Source organism: Typopeltis vanoorti, chromosome 20, assembly GCF_054136105.1.
Source record: "Typopeltis vanoorti isolate ZY-2024b chromosome 20, IOZ_Tvanoo_1.0, whole genome shotgun sequence".
Taxonomy (NCBI): Eukaryota; Metazoa; Arthropoda; class Arachnida; order Uropygi; family Thelyphonidae; genus Typopeltis; species Typopeltis vanoorti.
In genome coordinates, this window is record NC_143568.1 from 27,298,590 (window position 1) to 27,318,347 (window position 19,758).

General features: G+C 36.3%; 1 protein-coding gene across 12 annotated transcripts in view; it reads right to left on the minus strand.

Moving 5' to 3' along the window:
• Nucleotides 1-19,758, minus strand: part of LOC150095297 (CYFIP-related Rac1 interactor B-like) — a 587,095-nt gene that overhangs the window by 240,200 nt on the left and 327,137 nt on the right. The window lies entirely within an intron of this gene.

The following is a 19,758-nucleotide window of genomic DNA, read 5'->3' on the forward strand; positions in this document are numbered from 1 at the left end:
TGAAAGAACTGATGTGGCAGTACAACACACAATTGATGATGTGCCACACTCTTGCATGTAAGGAATTCCAGCGCAGAAGGGCTACAAAACAACACTCTCGGCTCACCAACGATTATTGTCGAAATTTTCGATGCTGTGTTACATTCCGTTGAGCTAGAAGATGCTGCTCCGACGAGTTATGATTATTGCTCCATCCCACAAATGGACTGCTATGCGGGTGGTGCAAACAGTACAAGTCAATATGTCCCAACCCCATCCTTTTTGCATTGCTCCATCGCCAGGGCTTGTGCAGGTGATATGACATCATGGTATTTGCTAATCAGGGGCTAACATCTATATTGCCGACATTTCACACTTATACATAATAACACATTTTGTTTGTTTATTTATTTGGCAATAGCAGGACTGATTTTATTGGAAGACGATGCGAAATGATAACAGTAACTCCTCCTAATGAAATTTAACAAATTATGGATATGGTATTTAGGATCACTATTTGCTTTGTGGAGTCATTTAATCAGATTACATTTTAATTAAAATTAAAAAAAAACCAAGCGATGTATACCTAAGACTGAAAACGGCTCTCAATTTCTGTGATAATGAACGGTATCATCGTAGAAATCGGCGTTTATAAGAAACCGATATCCATAATCATTTCCTTACTTGTTTATTAGAAATTGTTCCGGGTTGAATCGAAATTCCAACTCGACAATAGCAATAGAAGGGGGGAGGGGGATTTGCACTCACTACCTTCTGGTTACTTCGTGTAACAAAATAACTTTTACCTTCCAAAAGAAGGTACAGTCATGGGCTCACCTTCATTGGTAACTTTTATATGGAAGCTTTTGAGCAATGCTTTTGATTCTTTTATTTTAAAACCTACAGTTTGGCTTAGATATGTTCGCGATGTTTTCATTATCTGGCCACATGGCCGCCAAACTTGACGCACCTTCCTCAGCCACTTCCTCAGCATAAACGCACACAATTTACCACTGAAATCGAAAACCAAAACTCACTTCCTTTCCTGGATATAACACACGTCTTCCCTTAGGCAAAATCTACCCCCAAGCAGAGCCTCTCAAATCAGAGCCGCACCGGTGTCGACATTTTTGAGGTCTCGTCAGTGGGAGCCAGACCTGATAATGTTAAAGTTGAAATAATGCAGAGCTTATGAATTTTACCTAAACAAGTTGCCACAAGGTGCTTTGACCTTATTAAATAAAATCCCAGGATGAGAGATAGATGTAGAAAGTTTTTTAACTTGGATATATTATGTAATCAAGATACCAAGTAATTTTATATAAACTTGGTTTTTAATCCTATTTCCCAAGTAAGCAAACAGACAGGTAAGTCAAGTTTGCGCCTGCACGTCGTGCAAGTCTGAGGCAACTCATGGTAGTGCCACTCAGGCAACTCGTGGTAAAGGTGTTTTTTTTTTTTTTTTTTTTTTGTGCCATTGTCATGGAGAAGAGTTACAAGTTCTGTAACCATTTGTGAGGGGAAAGAAAGAGAAGGATCGGGAAGTCCGAAAACGGTGTAGTGTCATTTTAGGATGATCCATTAGCTTCATGTTTTCTTCATTTCTTATCGCGTTTTCATATTATGTGAAAAGTGTATGAGATGCTAATACCTTCAAGTGTTTATATGCTTCCGTAACTTACTCACTTTCTATAATAAGGTGACAGACGAATTGAATAAAGTTATAGTTACAAGGTCATACTGTTGGACTTCGCAAAGGCGTTTGATAGGATACCACATGGAATCCTGATATATATCATTTACATCAAATTGGTATGGATATGAAGATGGTGTTGTGGATAAGAGAATCGTTGACGGAGAGATAGATATCGCAGTAGTTTATGCAGGTGCACACTCCTGTAGAAGGCATGCGGCTAGTGGCGTGCCACAGGGCTCTGTACTCGGACCACTGCTATTTAATTTGTTCATTAATGATATAGGAAATAATCAGAGGGTGGAAAATGCTCAGTTGTTTGCAGATGATGCAAACTTAGGTAGAGAATAGTCAACAAAGATGATGTTGATATTTTAGAGGATGATTTAAATAGACTGGTAGAATGGGCAAAGGAGACCGGATACCAATTTAATGTGGCAAAGTCTACGATTATGCATTCTGGAGTGAAAAGATCTGTGTACCATCTCTGTGCCTATTGATAGAACTGTACTCCAGGAACTTGATGAAACCAGGAATTTGGGGATGTTGGTGGATAAGGAGTTGAAATTCAGAGGGCATATTGCAAAAGTAGCTAAAACAGTTGATAGGATTATCTGTTTATTGAGGAACACCTTCACATGCAGAGATAAGAAGGAGGTTATTACTCCTCTTTATAAAGTTTTGATAAGGCCTTCTGGATTACTGCGCACTGATTTGGTTGCCTGGGTTTCTTAGAGATCTGGATGAGACGGAATGTATTCAGAGGCGAGTAACTAAGATGGTGGTAGGTGATGCTTCATATGAGGAGAGATTGAAGATTTGTGGGTTACAGAAGCTGGTTGATCGGCAGATAAGGGGAGATATGATAGAGACATATAAGTTGCTTAGGGGAGGGGCGGGTTTATAGGATTGATGCGGACGAAATATTTCAGCATGAATAATGTAAGGAAAATAATAACTCATCCATGTAAATTGAATAACAGCGTGGTTAGCAAGGGAGTGAGGACTAGATTTTTTGCTTGGAGAGTGGTGAATGAGTGGAATAGATTGCCAGAGTCAGTTGTGTATGCTTTGTCGAGGAATGATTTTAAGGCAAAATATGATAGATACAGGTATTGATAATTGCTGATTGATGTTTTTAAAATGGACCTCCCACGATGTGGCTACGGACTCAATGGAGGTTCAGTGTGTATATATATATATATATATATACACAGATATATATATATGTCCTCTTCACGAGGGTAATAAAGCATTAGTGCTTCATGAAGAAGGCACTTTTCGACGCGTAAACATTACGTCACATTCGCGTTAATAGCCCGGGTGTGCTTTCAAAATGCATACACCTTTGAGCCCTTCGAAAAGATGTAAAGAGGGCGCAGCGGGTCAAATTCTTAGCGTTTTAGTATTTTTAAAGCGCTGAGAAGGCGAGACTGGGTGAGCTAACATTTTGAGATCACCTAGCGGCTGTGATTGGTTATTGTGTCAACCAATCCAATTGAATGTTTCATTTGTCACAAGTGGAGCTTCTATATCCGATGGCTTTATTACAAACAGCTGTTACACATGTTTTCTGGAACTGAAAATTTGAAAGTGGATGTTAGGAGAAAAAACCGAAATGTTTCTCTTGCTATGCAGTATAGCATCTGTTGAGGTTGCAAGTTTTTTTAACGGTATAGAGACATACAGACATTTTTTATTCTAGTCTTCGGAAACAATAGACAGTAAAAAAAAAACATATCTATTCCTGAATAAAAATGAATATTCTGTGTATTATAAGACGTTGTTTATCTACAACAAAATACCAGCATATGTGAGATTGATAAGACAGAAAAACTGCTGATACTTAAAAAAAAAAAAAAAAAATGTAGGATTCTGGAAAGTGTGGATAAATCCGATAATGATCGGATATGTATACCGAGTCTCAGTAGACAAAAGAAATTTCTTGGAAAACGGAGGGAAATATACACAAACCAGAGAAATACACATAACATGAGCAACAAATTTTACCAGGTCATTTGCTACTCCATCAAACGATATTTATTCCTGCCATTCTCTGTCTCCTCGTAAGTTTTTTTTTTTTTAATTATGCCATCATAAATTCACTTATTGTTTAGACTTTATAGGATCGAGCTATTCGCTCTACCCAGCAACTTATAGGATCCACATATCACAAATGTTAATTATTAATAATTCGTTTACCATTAATGAAAGTATTTCTACTCACACTTATTCTTTCTTTTCATTTCCTATTCTAACATGTCTTATAAATGATGGTTCACATATTTTCATCTTTGAGTATTTCAAATATACCAAACAACTATAACATTCTCCTTCCTTGTTGTTTTCTAATAAATCTTAAAATAAACAGATTGTTCCCCCCACTCTACACAGAAGTATTCAAAGTTATCCTGCAATTAATTGCATTTGGACCAATTAAGATGAGCACTGATGCGCTATGCACTCTTAAAACTTTCATATCGATAAAAATGCAATCATTGGGGCTGGAGAGGAAGGGGACAAACGAGGAACCCCCCCCCGGACTCGAGTAAAAAATTCCACAAATTATAATCGTAAAAGTGAGTGAGATATGTAACCTTATGTCTTATAAGCTTACATATGAACTTTTCTGTCTTAAAATTTTATTATGAGTTGACCTGTTTCGGCCCACTACGGGGTAGCAATAGAACACGTGTTTTATTACAGCAATAAAACACGTCTTTCTGTTTTTGGTTCATCTTTTTCTGATTTGTGAACAGCGAGACCAGTTGGTTTGCCCTCTGTGTTTAGTGAATCACTGAGTGAAGGGTAAATTGCAAAATTATAGTGAAACAAATTTAAACAGAAAAATACATTTTTAAAAGGTAAGTGTATGTAATTTCATATTATTTTACTTGTTAGTTTTATGATTTTTTTGCTTTTAAACTGAAATAATTTAATTTAGGATTAATTAATTAGTTGATTTTTAATAAAATATGCCGGTCAATTTTTTTATATATCAAATTGTCCGAAAAACTCTATTAATTCTGAATACTTTTTTTCCAAGAATTACATATCATTAAAATCGATGTAAAATGAAAATAATGTACTGTATTTATAGTTTACATCGATAAATAATTACATAAAAAATGCTAAAAGACGTTGCAATTATTTAATTAAATCAATAATTATAAAAATTTATTGATATAATTATTTGTCTCCAAGCTTTACCCCCCCCCCCCTGGAAAATTTTCTGCGGACGCACGCCATTCATGCGGTCAAATTGACGTGAAATTTGTAGCACGTATTGCATAACCCACATGCACACCCACAACCGAAATGGGCACGCGACGCCACTGATATATATATATAAGATTTGGACCCAAGTCTCTTTTCCTAGCAAGTTGCGGAGAGTCTTCCTTCATTACATATGGTTAATTGAAAAAATAAGAGGAAAACTTACATATTTGGATTTGTTTATTTTGATAAGTAAAAAATACAGCGAAATATCCAAAATTCTCAAAAAATAAACAGTACGACATAAGAAAACTCTTTATTATTATTTACATGGTTATTTAGTTCATGAGACTTTAAGTCTTAGTAGATTCCTAATCTATGTGTGGCTTGTTCCCAACATTGCCGTAATAAAGAGGTCAACGGTATCCCTTAAAAGAGGCCGTTAATATTACTAATGTGACACTTTGTTGGTTTTGTTTATGCTAATTATGAATAATATGGAATCACTGAATTCCTATTAAAAAGCATTGAAAACTTGCAGTTGTAATCGCAGCCGCATTGCGATGCTTCTATAATTTATTACGTTTGGTATTAAAATAAAAAAAAAAATAGCTAATTCACCAGAAATAGCACTACAGTATGGTGATATTAGAGAGTTGGCGACTGTTGCTTTAATTTTTGATCACATGACTTTTTTGCATTAAATTATATTGAATAATAATTATATAATATATTACATAAATTATTAAATTTGTGTTTCAGGATCGACAAATCATTTCTGAAATGAAACAGCGTATTATAAAAATTACTGTTTCGAGATGAATTTAAACAAGCGCATGCGAGAATCTGGTCACCATCTTGTTTCACATCTCTTACCCTCAAACAAATCCTATTGTGAAAATCCTGATTATGATAGAGGCAGAATTAAAGTCATGATCACTCAGGAGGAAAGCAAAATAAATAAGAAACGAAAGAGGAAAATTGAAGAGGTGTACAATAACAAAAAGCTCTGCAGAAACTTAAATAATCCTGGATCTTTCACTTCGCAGGATTTCTATTCTACTTCGCAAGGAAATTGCTTTATTACTTTACCACCAGAATTATTTTACCACTGGTTATCTTCGAAAGCACTAAAGAACACTCTATTTCCATTCGATTTAAGAATAAATATCATTGACTCTAATGGACAGCGGTACCTTGACATGAATCTAAAGAAAGTTGAGAGTCATGGACAGTTTAATAATGCTTCAGATCATTTACCTACGCAACTTTGTGCAATAGTTAATAGCGCTGCCAACAAGGAATATACATCACTGACCGAGAACTGTGAAGAACATTACTTTGAACAAGAAACTTCTCTTTGTACTCAGTACTTAAGTCTTCGCGAAATAAACGACTTGAAGACGAAGATGTCATTATTTCCGCTTTCAGATCATTATCCTGACGTCAAGTGTATACAGCGTTTCTATTCAGAGTCTTGTCATTCCGGAGATGAAAGCCTTGTCAGATACAGCCTTCCTCTGAAGAACATTTTTAATAACAATAGTGGCATTTATGATTCTTGTTGCGTAAGCACTTCTTTGGATCGTTATCGAACGACAACAGAAAAATATGGTGCCAAAAGAAATTCAAATATACATCGTTTCTTTAGGCGCTTTCTGTGTGGTGCAACTGACGGAGAGATATCTGTAAGAGTACTCGAAATCGTAAACGCTTTAATAAGAAACAGTAGAAAATATAGGAATAATACAGCTGTATTAGAAACTTTTGCATGCATTTTTAATACTAGATCAAATAGAAATGGATTAAGAAAGAAATTTCTTAAATATGGGTTTCTAAACAATACGCTGACTGGTTCTGGAGCAATTCATTCTCTTTTAGAAAACGATTCCTCCAAATATACTGCATATAGAACAAGTGATGTATACGTTATGGAACAAGCTCGTCTGAAAATTTTAAATCAAGATACGCAGAAAGAAAACACCGCTGAAATTCTCTTTAACTCTTTAAATAACGTCTCTGGTTCAGAAAGTTTGAATGCATTTTATAATGTAAGCGATGATATCAGTGATAACCGAAAATCAGTAGTCATAGAATCCTCAGAAGAAAATGCATTCTGTTTTTTATTTAGGACTGGAGAAAAGTCAGATATTCTTAAATGGTTTCATTTTGTAAAACCGCTGCAAGAAAACGAACCTTTTTATATCTGTAAAACGTATCAAGGTATGTCTAAACGTATCAACTCTGATATTTATTTCAAAACTAGAAACAGCAAAACAGAAAGGAGAAGCAATAACCATTATAGAAAAAACATTAAAATAAAACACGATGTTTTTCAGTTTTCCCAAAAGAAAAGACTTCAGTCGACAACACTGCCAAATAAAGAACGCTTTATATCTCAGGATTTCGTAGCTACCACACAGGGGAATGGAGAACTTTATGATTTTAATCTGAGTAATCAAGACAGATTCCAAAGAACAGGAAATTTAATACAATCCTGTTCTTCACCATATAGAGAAGACATAAGTCGCAAAGAGAATCTATGTAACCACCAACCTCTTCAACCGCACAGTCTAGATATACATTCTAAATGGAACTGTAACATTTCGGCATCGGAATCACAGAATTTGATGGACTTGTGTTGTACAGAAGAATATAAAAACAACAATTGTCAAGTTCAAGCAGTGGAGACGTCTACTTCAGTAGCTGAAAATATAGATCGAAACGAAAATGTAAAAGAAAATAGAAGTAATTGTAACACAGAAATAGAAAGTAATATACGAATACGTTCTTGTGAAATCTGTAAAGAGAATACAAACCATTCTTCTGTTTCCCATTTTGGCACTATAGGCGAAGGAGAAAATGTCTCTCTACAAAATGGAGTCAAACAAGAAGGCCGAATGCATCGTTCACCTGTGACTATATTTAATCAAAATAAAGTGGAGAATAATAAAAATAATACTCGAAATTCGGGAAATAGCGATCAACAAATAAAAGCTCTAAGAAACACACTTGAGAGTTCCTATAATATGCAAAACGGCAGTACAGACGACTCTATTATAAGTAATATTTGTATATGGAATGAGAACAAAACTAGAGAAGATCCATCGAGTGGAGATTTTGAAAATGAAAAGCTTAGTGACTGGAATTATCGACTGAATGATCAGTCCGACGAACAACTCAACAAAGAGACTTATAATCAAGATAAAATACCATTTAATGACCAACTTGTTCCTGATTGCCAACAAGATTTTACTGTACCTAATCAAGAAGAGGAACTATCGCTATTTAACAATGATCCAGGTAAGTTCATAGTTTAATAATTATAACAGACCTATAATTATTAAAATGGTACTCAAAAACGTAAAAATGCAATATAAATTAAAATATAATACAAACTTTTACAGTGTAGAAATTTTTTTTACAGAAAAATATTATGAAATCATTAAATTCTATTAATTTCTTCGGGGAGAGAAAGAGAGAGAGAGAGAGAGAGAGAGAGAGACTGACGCACTTAATCAGGCGAAAGTGGGGGGGGGGGAGGACCTTAACCCAGTATTTTTTCCTTTTTTGTTTTTTGTAAAATAAAGAAGGTTAATTTTATTTTTAATTATAGGGCTACAGAACGAATTATTTTATTCTATTTTTTGCATTCACATTCTACTTCTTCTCATTATTATTTTGCACAATTACTGAAATCTGCAATATCTCAGCTGAATTAGTACACTGATTGTGTCATCTTTCTGGTTGCTAGCTTAGGCAAGAATATGACGATTAAAATTTTGGCTTTTGATCTAAAAAATATGCGCACTTATGATGTTAGGTGGATGACTTGTGATTTAAATTTATACATATCCGAATCCCTTAAGTGCATTTAAACACCTGTCCTACAGAACAAAAATCCTTTATTCACAAACTTCGGCATTTACATCACGCAAACCCAATGAATTATGCAAAATTAACTTTATGTTTCTGAATAACATTTAGGTCATCACAAATCTTCACATTCCTTTCTTTGTTAGAAATAATGCAAATTGAACGGCCAGCTCCTTTTGAAGACAAACATAAACAATAATTATTTCCGAAAGTTCTAATCTGTGTGTGTGTGTGTGTGTGTGTGTGTGTGTGTGTGTGTGTGTGTGTGTGTGTGTGTGTGTGTGTGTGTGTGTGTGTAAGAGAGAGAGAGAGAGAGAGAGAGAAAAGGATTTAATCAATATCCATTTGAATCCACCTGTTTCACGCTTCACCATTCCCAGAGGCGGTAGTGATCGACAAGCTATGGATATAAGAGTCAAGCAGTCCTAAGTAACTTGCATATGCACCCTCAGATGTTTACTCAAACGTCCTTAGAGACCATAAGAAAAGCTGTTTCTAATGTTCCTCATTATCTTCATAAATTACTGTCTTATGAATTTTACAACAGCATTTAGATGGAGCAATTTATCTGGACTATGTGTTAAAGACTATGCCATGACAGCGGAACAAAGCGATCCGCCTCCAGAATCCGAAGACGAAGGTGATAATTTAAACATTACATATTAATATTTGCACAACAAAAGCACTTTATCTTTGCTGCTTGAGAATTTAAATAATATACGAGCATGAATAATACTGCAGCATATGTGAGTTCATAAGTCCTCTTTATCGGATGTTAGCTTGTATCAAATAGGATTTTCGTATTTAGCGAATACAATTTTCAATATGATTAATTTCAGCGAGAAGAAATACAAAATAACCAGTCGTGAATAATCGTAAGGTGATTCATACTGCTGTGTAATATGCTCTCGCAAGCATTGGTTAAATACTCATAATTTCTGCAAGGATGTAAATACCTATAACGTACTTTCTTCATGTACAGTCAATCCTCGACTCACGACGGGGTTCCGTTCCGATAAACCTGTGGTAAGTCGGAAATCACAATATGAACGACATAACAATATCGGCAACGATTAACATAACCGAATGCTAAAAATTGTATGTCTGTTTTGTTATATTTACTCTTTGTATAGTGAAGTAATACAATGTACAAATTATAAAATTCGTGTAGACTGTACAAGAATTGCATTTGTATGTTGTACAAGAATTTGAAGAATTACAAAATTAATTCCTCAAAGCTGCTACTTTATTAGTTGGACAATCCATCGGAGGAAATAGATGCTGGATCATCATCAACAAATTCTTCAAATTCGGGAAATGCGGCAAACGTCTGAGGACGCTTCACTATATGCATAACTTGTGGGAGGAGGGGGGGGGGGTCTAGGCTCAAGACTCATCTTCAGGGACTGAGATGATAGCAAGAATAGACTTCTTTAAAAATTTGCACATTATATCCAACTCCATCTGCACTCTTTGCCGTACCTTTTCTGCATAATTTCTGTGTAGCAAGCAATTGCAGTGCATCATTCCGAACACTTTGCTAAATCTGTCTCTGTTGGGTCCGTTTTTACAAACAACCGAACTGCCTTATTAACAAAGTTATACTCAAAGGTGAGTATATATTAAAAACGTTTATATTAACATTGTGGACAGAGTCCTTAAGCTGTAAACTTAATTAATGAGACTGCAACGTTCTAAAGACGAACCGGCTGAGTAAGACCCTTTCGCAGTTTTACTGCGAAAGGAACTCGCTTAGTTCTTCTTCAGAATCTTCATTCTGAATTAGTGCTTCGGAAAGAACGATCTAGAACGGAGTACTCTGCCATATAATAAACTTTGAAAATCTTCGAATAATTCATTCGATTTGTTATATATATATTTTTATTTTTTTTATGTGAATCCTACCCACCAAAGGTTGTAAACCTATTGAGACATAAAGTGTGCAAAAATTTTAAATATTTTGAAGACGACTAAATATAACAGTTATTTATTTTAAAAAAACTAATCAATCGAGGACATGATTAATAACTATTTTTATTTTATTTTATATTATATTTTTTTTTTATTTTTTACATAATCCGAAAACACACTAATTAGACCAAACATGAAACTTTTTCACTTCAAGCTTTCAGTAAGTGGAGAATTTTCTAATAAGAAATCTCTTTGAAGAAAAAAAAATAGTGCAGCTACGACTGTATGCGGAGTGTAAAGGTCTGAATACGAGTTTTGTCCCTCCAACAGCTTTTGAGAATATTTCTGTTTGGTCCACGTAAGCTTTCGAGTTCTACATTTTGGGGTTTCGCGGTATACTCCAAGGAGAAGAAAGAAATTATTATATACCAACTCAACAGAAAAATTGAAAAATTCAACCCCTATTGTTATCATCATTTTACTTGATAATTAGTTCTCACATATACTGAAAAGGTGAAAACAGTGTAGGCATAGCTTCCATTTGATTATATAGAGAAACCTGTGAAGAATTCATGATTAAGTTTAACACACGTGAACCACAGTAGTAGGTTTTTTATTGCGTAAATATTTCGTCCTAGGTATCTTAGGACATCATCAGTACAGTAAGGCAATACTAAGAATGTACTGATGATGTCCTAAGATACCCAGGACGAAATATTTACGCAATAAAAAACCTACTACTGTGGTTCACGTGTGTTAAACTTAATCATAGCTTCCATTGACTTTGGATGCTGCCTACAGCACTTGAGTACATCTCTCCCCATCTAACTCAAAAGTTTCCTACTGGCAAAAGCTACTAGGTGTGTGTGTGTGTGTGTGTGTGTGTGTGTGTGTGTGTGTGTGTGTGTGTGTGTGTGCGCGCGCGCGCGCGCGTGTGTGTGTGCGTGCGTGCGTGCGTGCGTGCGTGTGCGTGTGTGCGTGCGTGCGTGCGTGTGTGTGTTATTTTTTAATAATCAACCTCGCACAGAAGACACAAAACGTACAATAGAAATATACCCTACGTGAGCAAGAAGTTCAAAAGAAAGTAAAAATATGTTTATTGATATGTTTTGAGCACTTGTAGGTTCTAATTTTGGGGAAAAATAGCAGGAGGAGTGCTTGTTCAAAGAACTAGGGCAGATTGATATAAAGGAGAAGGATGAGTTGATTTGGTAGACTGGAGAGTAAATAAATGTATACTAGCACTTACAGACAAATTGGCGGAATGATGTGTGGCCAATTCAGTGAAACATTGCACATGAAAATATCTCTATAAGAGAAATAATATTTATATATATAGCATACAGCATATAGCAGTGCCCTGTGTAGACAAGGATACAGTGTTACCAGTTGTATAAGTGAGAGGATGTCTCAAATAAAATAAATAAATAAAAATAATGAAGCCATTGTGTGACGTGTTTATGTCAAGAAAAGCTAGAGGTATACGAGTCATTTCTGGGTTATATTTCATAAGATAATAAGAAAGGACTGTATTTTGGGATAATTTAAATTCCCTAGGTTGTCCTCATGCTACCGGAACATGGTAAAGTGATAAGTGTTTGGGAAATCCTAAAGGTTTCTCAAAAACAAGAATAGAATGAAATGTGCTGTCATCAACAAAACTATTGATAGGATTTGAGGTTAAAAAGAAACAGTCATTCATATCCAGGAGGAAGAGCCTGAGTAAAAGCAGTGCGTCCCGTGAGCAGTCCGGAATTGATGGGAAATATATATATCATTTCTTACCAAACCTTTTATGATGAGACGTAATGAAGAACTAAAGAGGAATCTGGCAACCTAGTGGCGAAGAACAGAGGCCAAAGGAGAAGTGAGCAAATGTACATAGCAACCACTCGAATTTCTCGAAGCCTTTCAATGTCATGTGTCGAAATGTGGATAATGTCGGCCAAAAGATAAGCCAGAGTGGCAGAATCCATTTTTTGGGGGGGGGGGATAGATCGAATGTGATATCTTGTAAAGACAATATAGGAGGAGAGTTAATTCTGGACGACAATTTTCATACAATTTGGGGGTAGGGAAAATCACCGTCTTTTAATCTATTGCGAAGTGATTTTCCTTGGGCATCTCTACAAGAAGAATACCAGCAGGTCAGTCTTATCTTTGGGTGATGCTACAATGTTAGCAGATGCGGAAGAGGTGCCGGTTGTACTCAGTAGCTATGGCAAGAGAATTTGGCTGAATCTGGCCTATCAAAATCGGATCTGGATTTATTGGTAGTTATTTATTTTTTGCAGCTGCAGGCTTAGCACTAAGTCAGAGTCTTGCCCTTGAACTACCACAAGTGGTTCAAGAGCATAACCAGAGTAATGAAATTGAATGAAAGTTGATTCTCCAACAGATAGGCTGAAATTTTTACTCAGAGTTATCAGTCTGAAAATTAAACATAATGCACATTTAAGAATTGCATAACACACGAGGATGTTCTGAAAAGTTCTCAGCCTCGACCATAGATGTCACACTATCGGCAAGATTTTTCTTTTTTTTTCTAAGTTGGTAAATCTATCATAAGCATCAATGTAACATTGCAAGTCATTCTATCAAGTAGTTTGTTTTATACAGCTGTCTGAAGCAAAAGTGTTGTCTGTATCCCTTGAAATGGATAAAATTGAGTATCGTGCGGTTATAAAATTCTTTGTAAAAGAAGGTTTAACGCCAAAAGAAATTCATTCAAAGTTCATAAAAGTTTATGGGCACTCTTCTCCTTCGTTTTCGACAATTAAGAAATGGACTGCCGAGTTTAAACCTGGCTTTACCAGCCTTGAAGGTGATCCACGTGAAGGACGTCCAAAAAGTGTAACAACACCAGAAATCATTGATCAAGTGCACGATATGGTATTGGATGACCGGCGAGTCCAAGTGCGTGAAAGTGCTGAGACTATAGGAATTTCAAAAGAACGTGTAGGATATATTTTGTATGAAGAATTGCATATGAAAAAGCTCTGCACAAGATGGATGCCATGCTTGCTCACGGCAGATCAAAAACGCACTCGCATGAAAATCTCTGAACAGTGCTTGGAGCGTTTTAAAGAATAAAACTGATTTTGTGCGTCGATGTATTACTATGGATGAGAATTGGATTCACTATTACACACTAGAATCCAAACAGCAGTCAAATCAGTGGACAGAAGCCGGTTGTTCAGCGCCAAAGAAGACAAAGTCGGTTCCATCAGCAGGAAAGGTCATGGCATCGGTGTGTTGGATGCTAAAGGCATTTTGTTTATTAATTATCTTGAAAAGGGTAAAACAATAACCGGGGAATATTATTCCGATCTTTTAACCAGGCTAGACGAAAAAATTCGTGAGAAAAGACCCGGTTTGAAGGAAAAAAAACACCTTTCATCAGGATAATGCACCTGCCCACAAAGGTGTTTTGGCAATGGAAAAATTAAGGGATATGCACTATGAATTGTTGGAACATCCACCCTATTCCCCAGATTTGGCTTCTTCTGACTTCTATCTCTAAAACCAAAACCAAAACAACGAAAACTCTTCCTCGCTGCTCAGCGTTTATCTGAGCAGCGAGGAAGAGTGCAACTTGGAGGATGTGTCTTATAGTTTGATTTCTTATTCGGTCTAGTCTTGTTTTTTGTGCCACTTTCCTAAGATATTTCATTTCAATCGTTTGTAGTTCCGAAGAAGAGAATCATGAACTGCAAGTATTCTTCTACACACACACACACACACACACACACACACACACACACACACACACACACACACACACACACACACACACACACACACACACACACACACACACACACACACACACAGCGTGTTCCGAAGTCATGACCCCATTTCTAGTGAATTGTAACTGATACACTGGTAATACAAGTAATGAAAGTCATGTACCACCTAGAGCAGCGCTTCCCAAACTGTGGGCCGTAAGTTTTGTTGGGGAGGCCGTGAAATAATGAAAACAAATTTAAAATGTTTTAAGACTAAGTAGATTTTTTTTTAATCTTAAAAGAAACGTATTTCATTTTTATTATTTCTTTTTTGTTATTTTTTATATTTTAATAGAAAAATCACACATCGGTGTTGATTCACAAATGTTGTTTCCTGCGTATTTCGGCGCTTAATGAATATTAGTAAATATATGCTTATTCGTATGTTTCATTTCAAAGGTATTGATAAGCAGCACAAAAAAGCTTATCAACTCAAAACCTTGAATATAAATTATATCGAATATACATACAATAAATATTATAATAATACGTCTGTATTGCGATTTTTTTTTCCATGGGGGCCGCGAAATATTTTAATTTTTCCAAAGGGGACCTTTACATCCATAAGTTTGGGAAGCACTGACCTAGAGGACAGGTTGACATTATCTCCAACTAGCAATTACGACAGTAATAATTACCTGGTTCGGTTTACCAGAATCCTTTTAGCGGAAGCAGACCACACCAGAAGAACGCCGGAGAAGCAACCAAACCAAGGTTCCAATAGTAACTGTTCCCATACTAAATTTTATGAAAATCCATAAAATTTAATCATAATCATCATCAAATTCCTGAGTTTCACCCTCAGGGGGTATATAGATATTATGATAGTACTACATGAAAAAAGTTACATAATTACTAACTTCCTATTGACGATTTCCTTCCAAATTAATCTGTTATCTGTCTTCTTCGTCTATGATCTCTTGTGCTTTTAAGCGTCGAGATTTTGCCAAAGAGATTTCCATGCCGTCCTGTCCAAGGCTTGTTGTTTTGCTTCTTTCCAGATAATTCCCTTCTTTTTCTTTAATTTCTTTTTGCCAACCTTTCCTGGGTCTGCCTATGTTTCGTTTTCCTATTTCCTGGCTTTCGTATACAGTTTTTGTTTTTGCTATTCTTCCTTCTTCCATTCGATTAAAATGTCCAAACCACCCAACAAGACTAGACCGAATAAGAAATCAAACTATAAGACACATCCTCCAAGTCTTGTTTTTTGTGCCACTTTCCTAAGATATTTCATTTCAATCGTTTGTAGTTTGTGTTTCCTGTTGTTAAACACCAAGACTCGCAACTATATGTTAATGTTGGTAGAAACACTGAATACACTGCCATTTTGGTATTCTGGGGGACTTCTTTCTTATCTAGGAGTGGGCCTTTCATTGCATAGAATAGCTTTGTTCCCCCGGTTATCCTGTTGTTAATTTCTGTGTCTAATCTACCATCTTCTTGTATATATGATCCCAAGTATTTAAAGGAATGGACTTGTTCCAGTTTATGGTTTATGGTCTATTTTTATTATGTGTTTTGGTTGGTTTCTAGATATGATTATTGTTTTACTTTTATTTATGTTTATGGTCATATTCCTTTTCTTTGTTTCTTCATACCAAATGTTGATGTTGTACTGCAAATCTTCAGCTGTATTTGCTAGAATCACTACATCGACTGCAAAAGCCATTGTGAAATCCTAGTTTCTTTCAGTTTCCTGTATCCTAGGTGGAACTTTTTTTTTTGTTTGGCATGCCTTTAAAATGTCATCCATTACTATAATGAAGAGAAGAGGGCTGAGGATACAGCCTTGCCTCACTCCTACATTTGATTCAAATTCTTTTGATCTATTATTACAGGTTCTTACATAATTTTTGTTACTTTTGTAGAGGCTTTGTATGGCTGCTATTAACTTATCTTGTTTTACTTTAATGTTTGCAATATTAAGTGACTCGGAACTCGGTCAAAGGTCTTTTCGAAATCTATAAAACATGCATGCAGTTCTTTTCCATATTCCAATGTTTTCTCTGATATTTGTCTAAGACTGAAGATAAGATCCTGTCTGTTATCTGTCAGGACTCCAATACTATCAGATTTCATAATTCAGTCTTCTAAAGCACTTTTTACTGTAGCAATTCAACTAGAGGTTGGTCTTCCTCTGCATCTTTTTGCTACTATCCTGGCCAAACCACCTGTTCTGTTTTTTTTATCCCTCAGCTGGTGGCTAGATGGGGCTATTTCCCCCCCCCCCGGACTAGTACATTGCTGTGGGTTCCACTGGACTCCTTGTTCATTGGTTTCTTTCCTAGTTTTAAGGCTCCTCGGCAGGGGCCAACTGCAGTTGACAGTAGAAGTGGTAGGGTCGCAGATGCCCTTTTCCACAGAGAGTTGGAAGGACAATCACAAACATCCATGTAGAATCCCTAGGCGGGATTTGAACCCGCAGTCTCTTGGCCAACCAGGGCGGTACCTGTTCCCTTAGCTCTGTTAACAGTGTCACGTTATTTTCTAATATCCTCATTTTTTTAATAATATGATAATGCGATTGATGTGATCTGTTCACTCTCCTAATCTTTCTCAGAACTCTCATATTTGTGGTCTCCAGTCTTTGATCAAGTCGTTTTATTTTTATAACCTAGTTCTCAGACCTGTAAGTTGAAATGGGTTTGAACGCTGTTTTTGTATATAGCTAATTGAGTGTTTTGACTCATTTCGCTCTTATTCCATATAAATTTATCCAGTTGACTTCCTACTATACCAGCTTTACTAATTCTGTTGTCGATTTCCATATTTAATTTACCATCTCGGGTCTGGGTTAGTCCCGAGGGGGTGGAAAGAGGGGAAAATAGTTCCACTGCATAAAGGAGGTTCCAAGATAATTAGGAGGTTCCAGGATAATACCACATGGAACCCTAATCTGTAAACTGGAGCAGATGGGGATAGATATAGGGTTGGTGAGATGGATAGGAGGGTGGTTGAAGGAGAGATACCAGAGAGTGGTTTATTCAGGAGTGGAGTCTAAAAGACGTCTTGTGACTAGTGGAGTGCCGCAGGGCTCTGTTCTTGGACCACTGCTTTTCAATTTGTTCATCAATGATATTGGAAAGGATTTGAGAGGAAGTGTTCACTTGCTTGCTGATGATGCAAAGTTGGGTAGAGCAAGTTAAGGGGATGAAAATCCCTTATTGTTTTTCAGCCAGTAAGCGAAACTACGATCGAAAACTACGATCTGTAACGTTTCTTTGCCGACGAACTGTCAGCGTATCCAAGCGTAAGTGACCACTTGGTAGTGCCACACCGCGGCAACTCGTTGCAAAGGTGTGGTCGCTCCTCGCCAGAAAAATATAGCCGTTTGGCTTTTCATCTTGGGTAGAGCAATTGTGAGTGCACAGGATGTCAAAATTTTACAGGATGATTTGGATAGTTTGGAGGACTGGGCTAGGAAAAATGGATGTCAATTTAATGTGGCAAAGTGTAAGGTTATGCGCTTTGGGGTGAAAAGAATAGCAGCAGTATATCGCATTGGTGGAACCGTACTCCAGGAGATTGATGAGGCCAGGGATTTGGGAGTGTTGATGGATAGGGAGTTGAAGTTTAGGGGGCACATTGCAAAAGTGACTAAAACAGCTCACCAAATCACTTGGCTTCTGAAAAATACTTTAACATGCAGAGACAAACAAGTTGTTGTTCCTCTGTATCGAGCCTTGATAAGACCCCCATCTGGACTTCTGTGCCCAGTTATGGGCACCAGGGTTTCTTCGTGATGGGGAGGAAGTGGAGAGGGTCCAGAGACGAGTGACCAAGATGATAGCAGGTCTGTGGAATGAACCTTATGAGAATAGGTTGAGGATTTGTGGATTGCAAAAATTGGACGATAGGCGAAGGAGGGGGTGATATGATTGAGACATTCAAATTACTGAAGGGTTTTTATAAGATTGATCCAGAAGATATTTTTGAAAATAAGACTGGTGGTGGGAGGACTAGGGGCCATGCATGGAAGCTGGGAAAGAGCGTGGTTGACAAGGGTGTTAGAGCTAGGTTTTTTACTTGGAGAGTGGTGAATGAGTGGAATAAGCTTCCAGAGTCTGTTGTGGGTGCTACGACCGTGAATGAGTTCAAGGCAAGGTATGATAGATACTGTGTGAATGTTGAATAGTTGTTCTTGACATGATGTTAGGGTCTCCCTCGATGAGTCTGTCGACTCCTTGGAGTTTCCCGGAACAATAATAATAATAATAATAATAATCTTCACTAAAAAATGTCCCTAAATAGCTAAAATGTCTTACTTGTTTTATAGGTTCTACATTCACAATGCAGTTGTATTTTCAATGCTTCTATCTATTTTCATTCTCTTTGTCTTGTTATTGCTGACTTTCATGCCAAATCTATTATAACAGTTATTCAATTTACTCAGGGAATCTTGCAGACTTGTACTGAATTTAATTAGAAGTATAACATCATCTGCATAAAATAAAGAGCTGAAATTAACGATTTCAATTTTGATGTCAGGTTTATCAATTTTCTTCATAATGTGATCCATATAGATGATGATTAAATGTAAATAATATATACTCTTATCTCACACCTGATTTTACATCAACCCTTCTTTCTGTATTTTTGTGTATCTTTCTGTACCTCCTTCAATTCTAACTGATGACTTACAACTCAAATGTAGATCATTTATTGCCTTATATAGCGTCCCATTTGCACCACATAGTTGTAGCATTTTGAATGGCTTTTCTCTTAACACCTTGTTATATGCCGTTTCCAGAGCCATAAAACTTAAATACAGATATTTGTTATATTTCCATGATTTCTCAACTATTTGTTGTAAAATGAAAATCTGATCCTGACAGCCTCTATTTAGCCAGAATCCAGCTTTTTCTTTCCAAGACTATCTTCCACAATTTTTCTGTGCCATTTCTCAAGTATACATGTATAAATCTTCCTAGAAACACTCAATAGGGAAATTCCTCTGTAATTCTCACATTCAGTTTTATTTTTATTTTTATAGATGGGTACTATGAGAGTTCTATTTCAATCGTCCGGAATTCAACCCTCTGATCAGTCCGTCTGAATTATGAAGGGAGCCACTGTAAAATTTTTATGCTTGTATATTTGAGCATTTCTGGTAGAATATTTTCTCCAGCTGCCTTTCACATTCCAGGATTTTGATGGCTTATTCTAACTCAATTAATATATTATTGATTGCATTCCTGTTGAGTGTATCCTACCATCATGCTATCACAGCGTTTTTCATTTAGCAGTCGTTCAAAGTATACTTCAGACATCTGAAATATCTATATCCATAATATT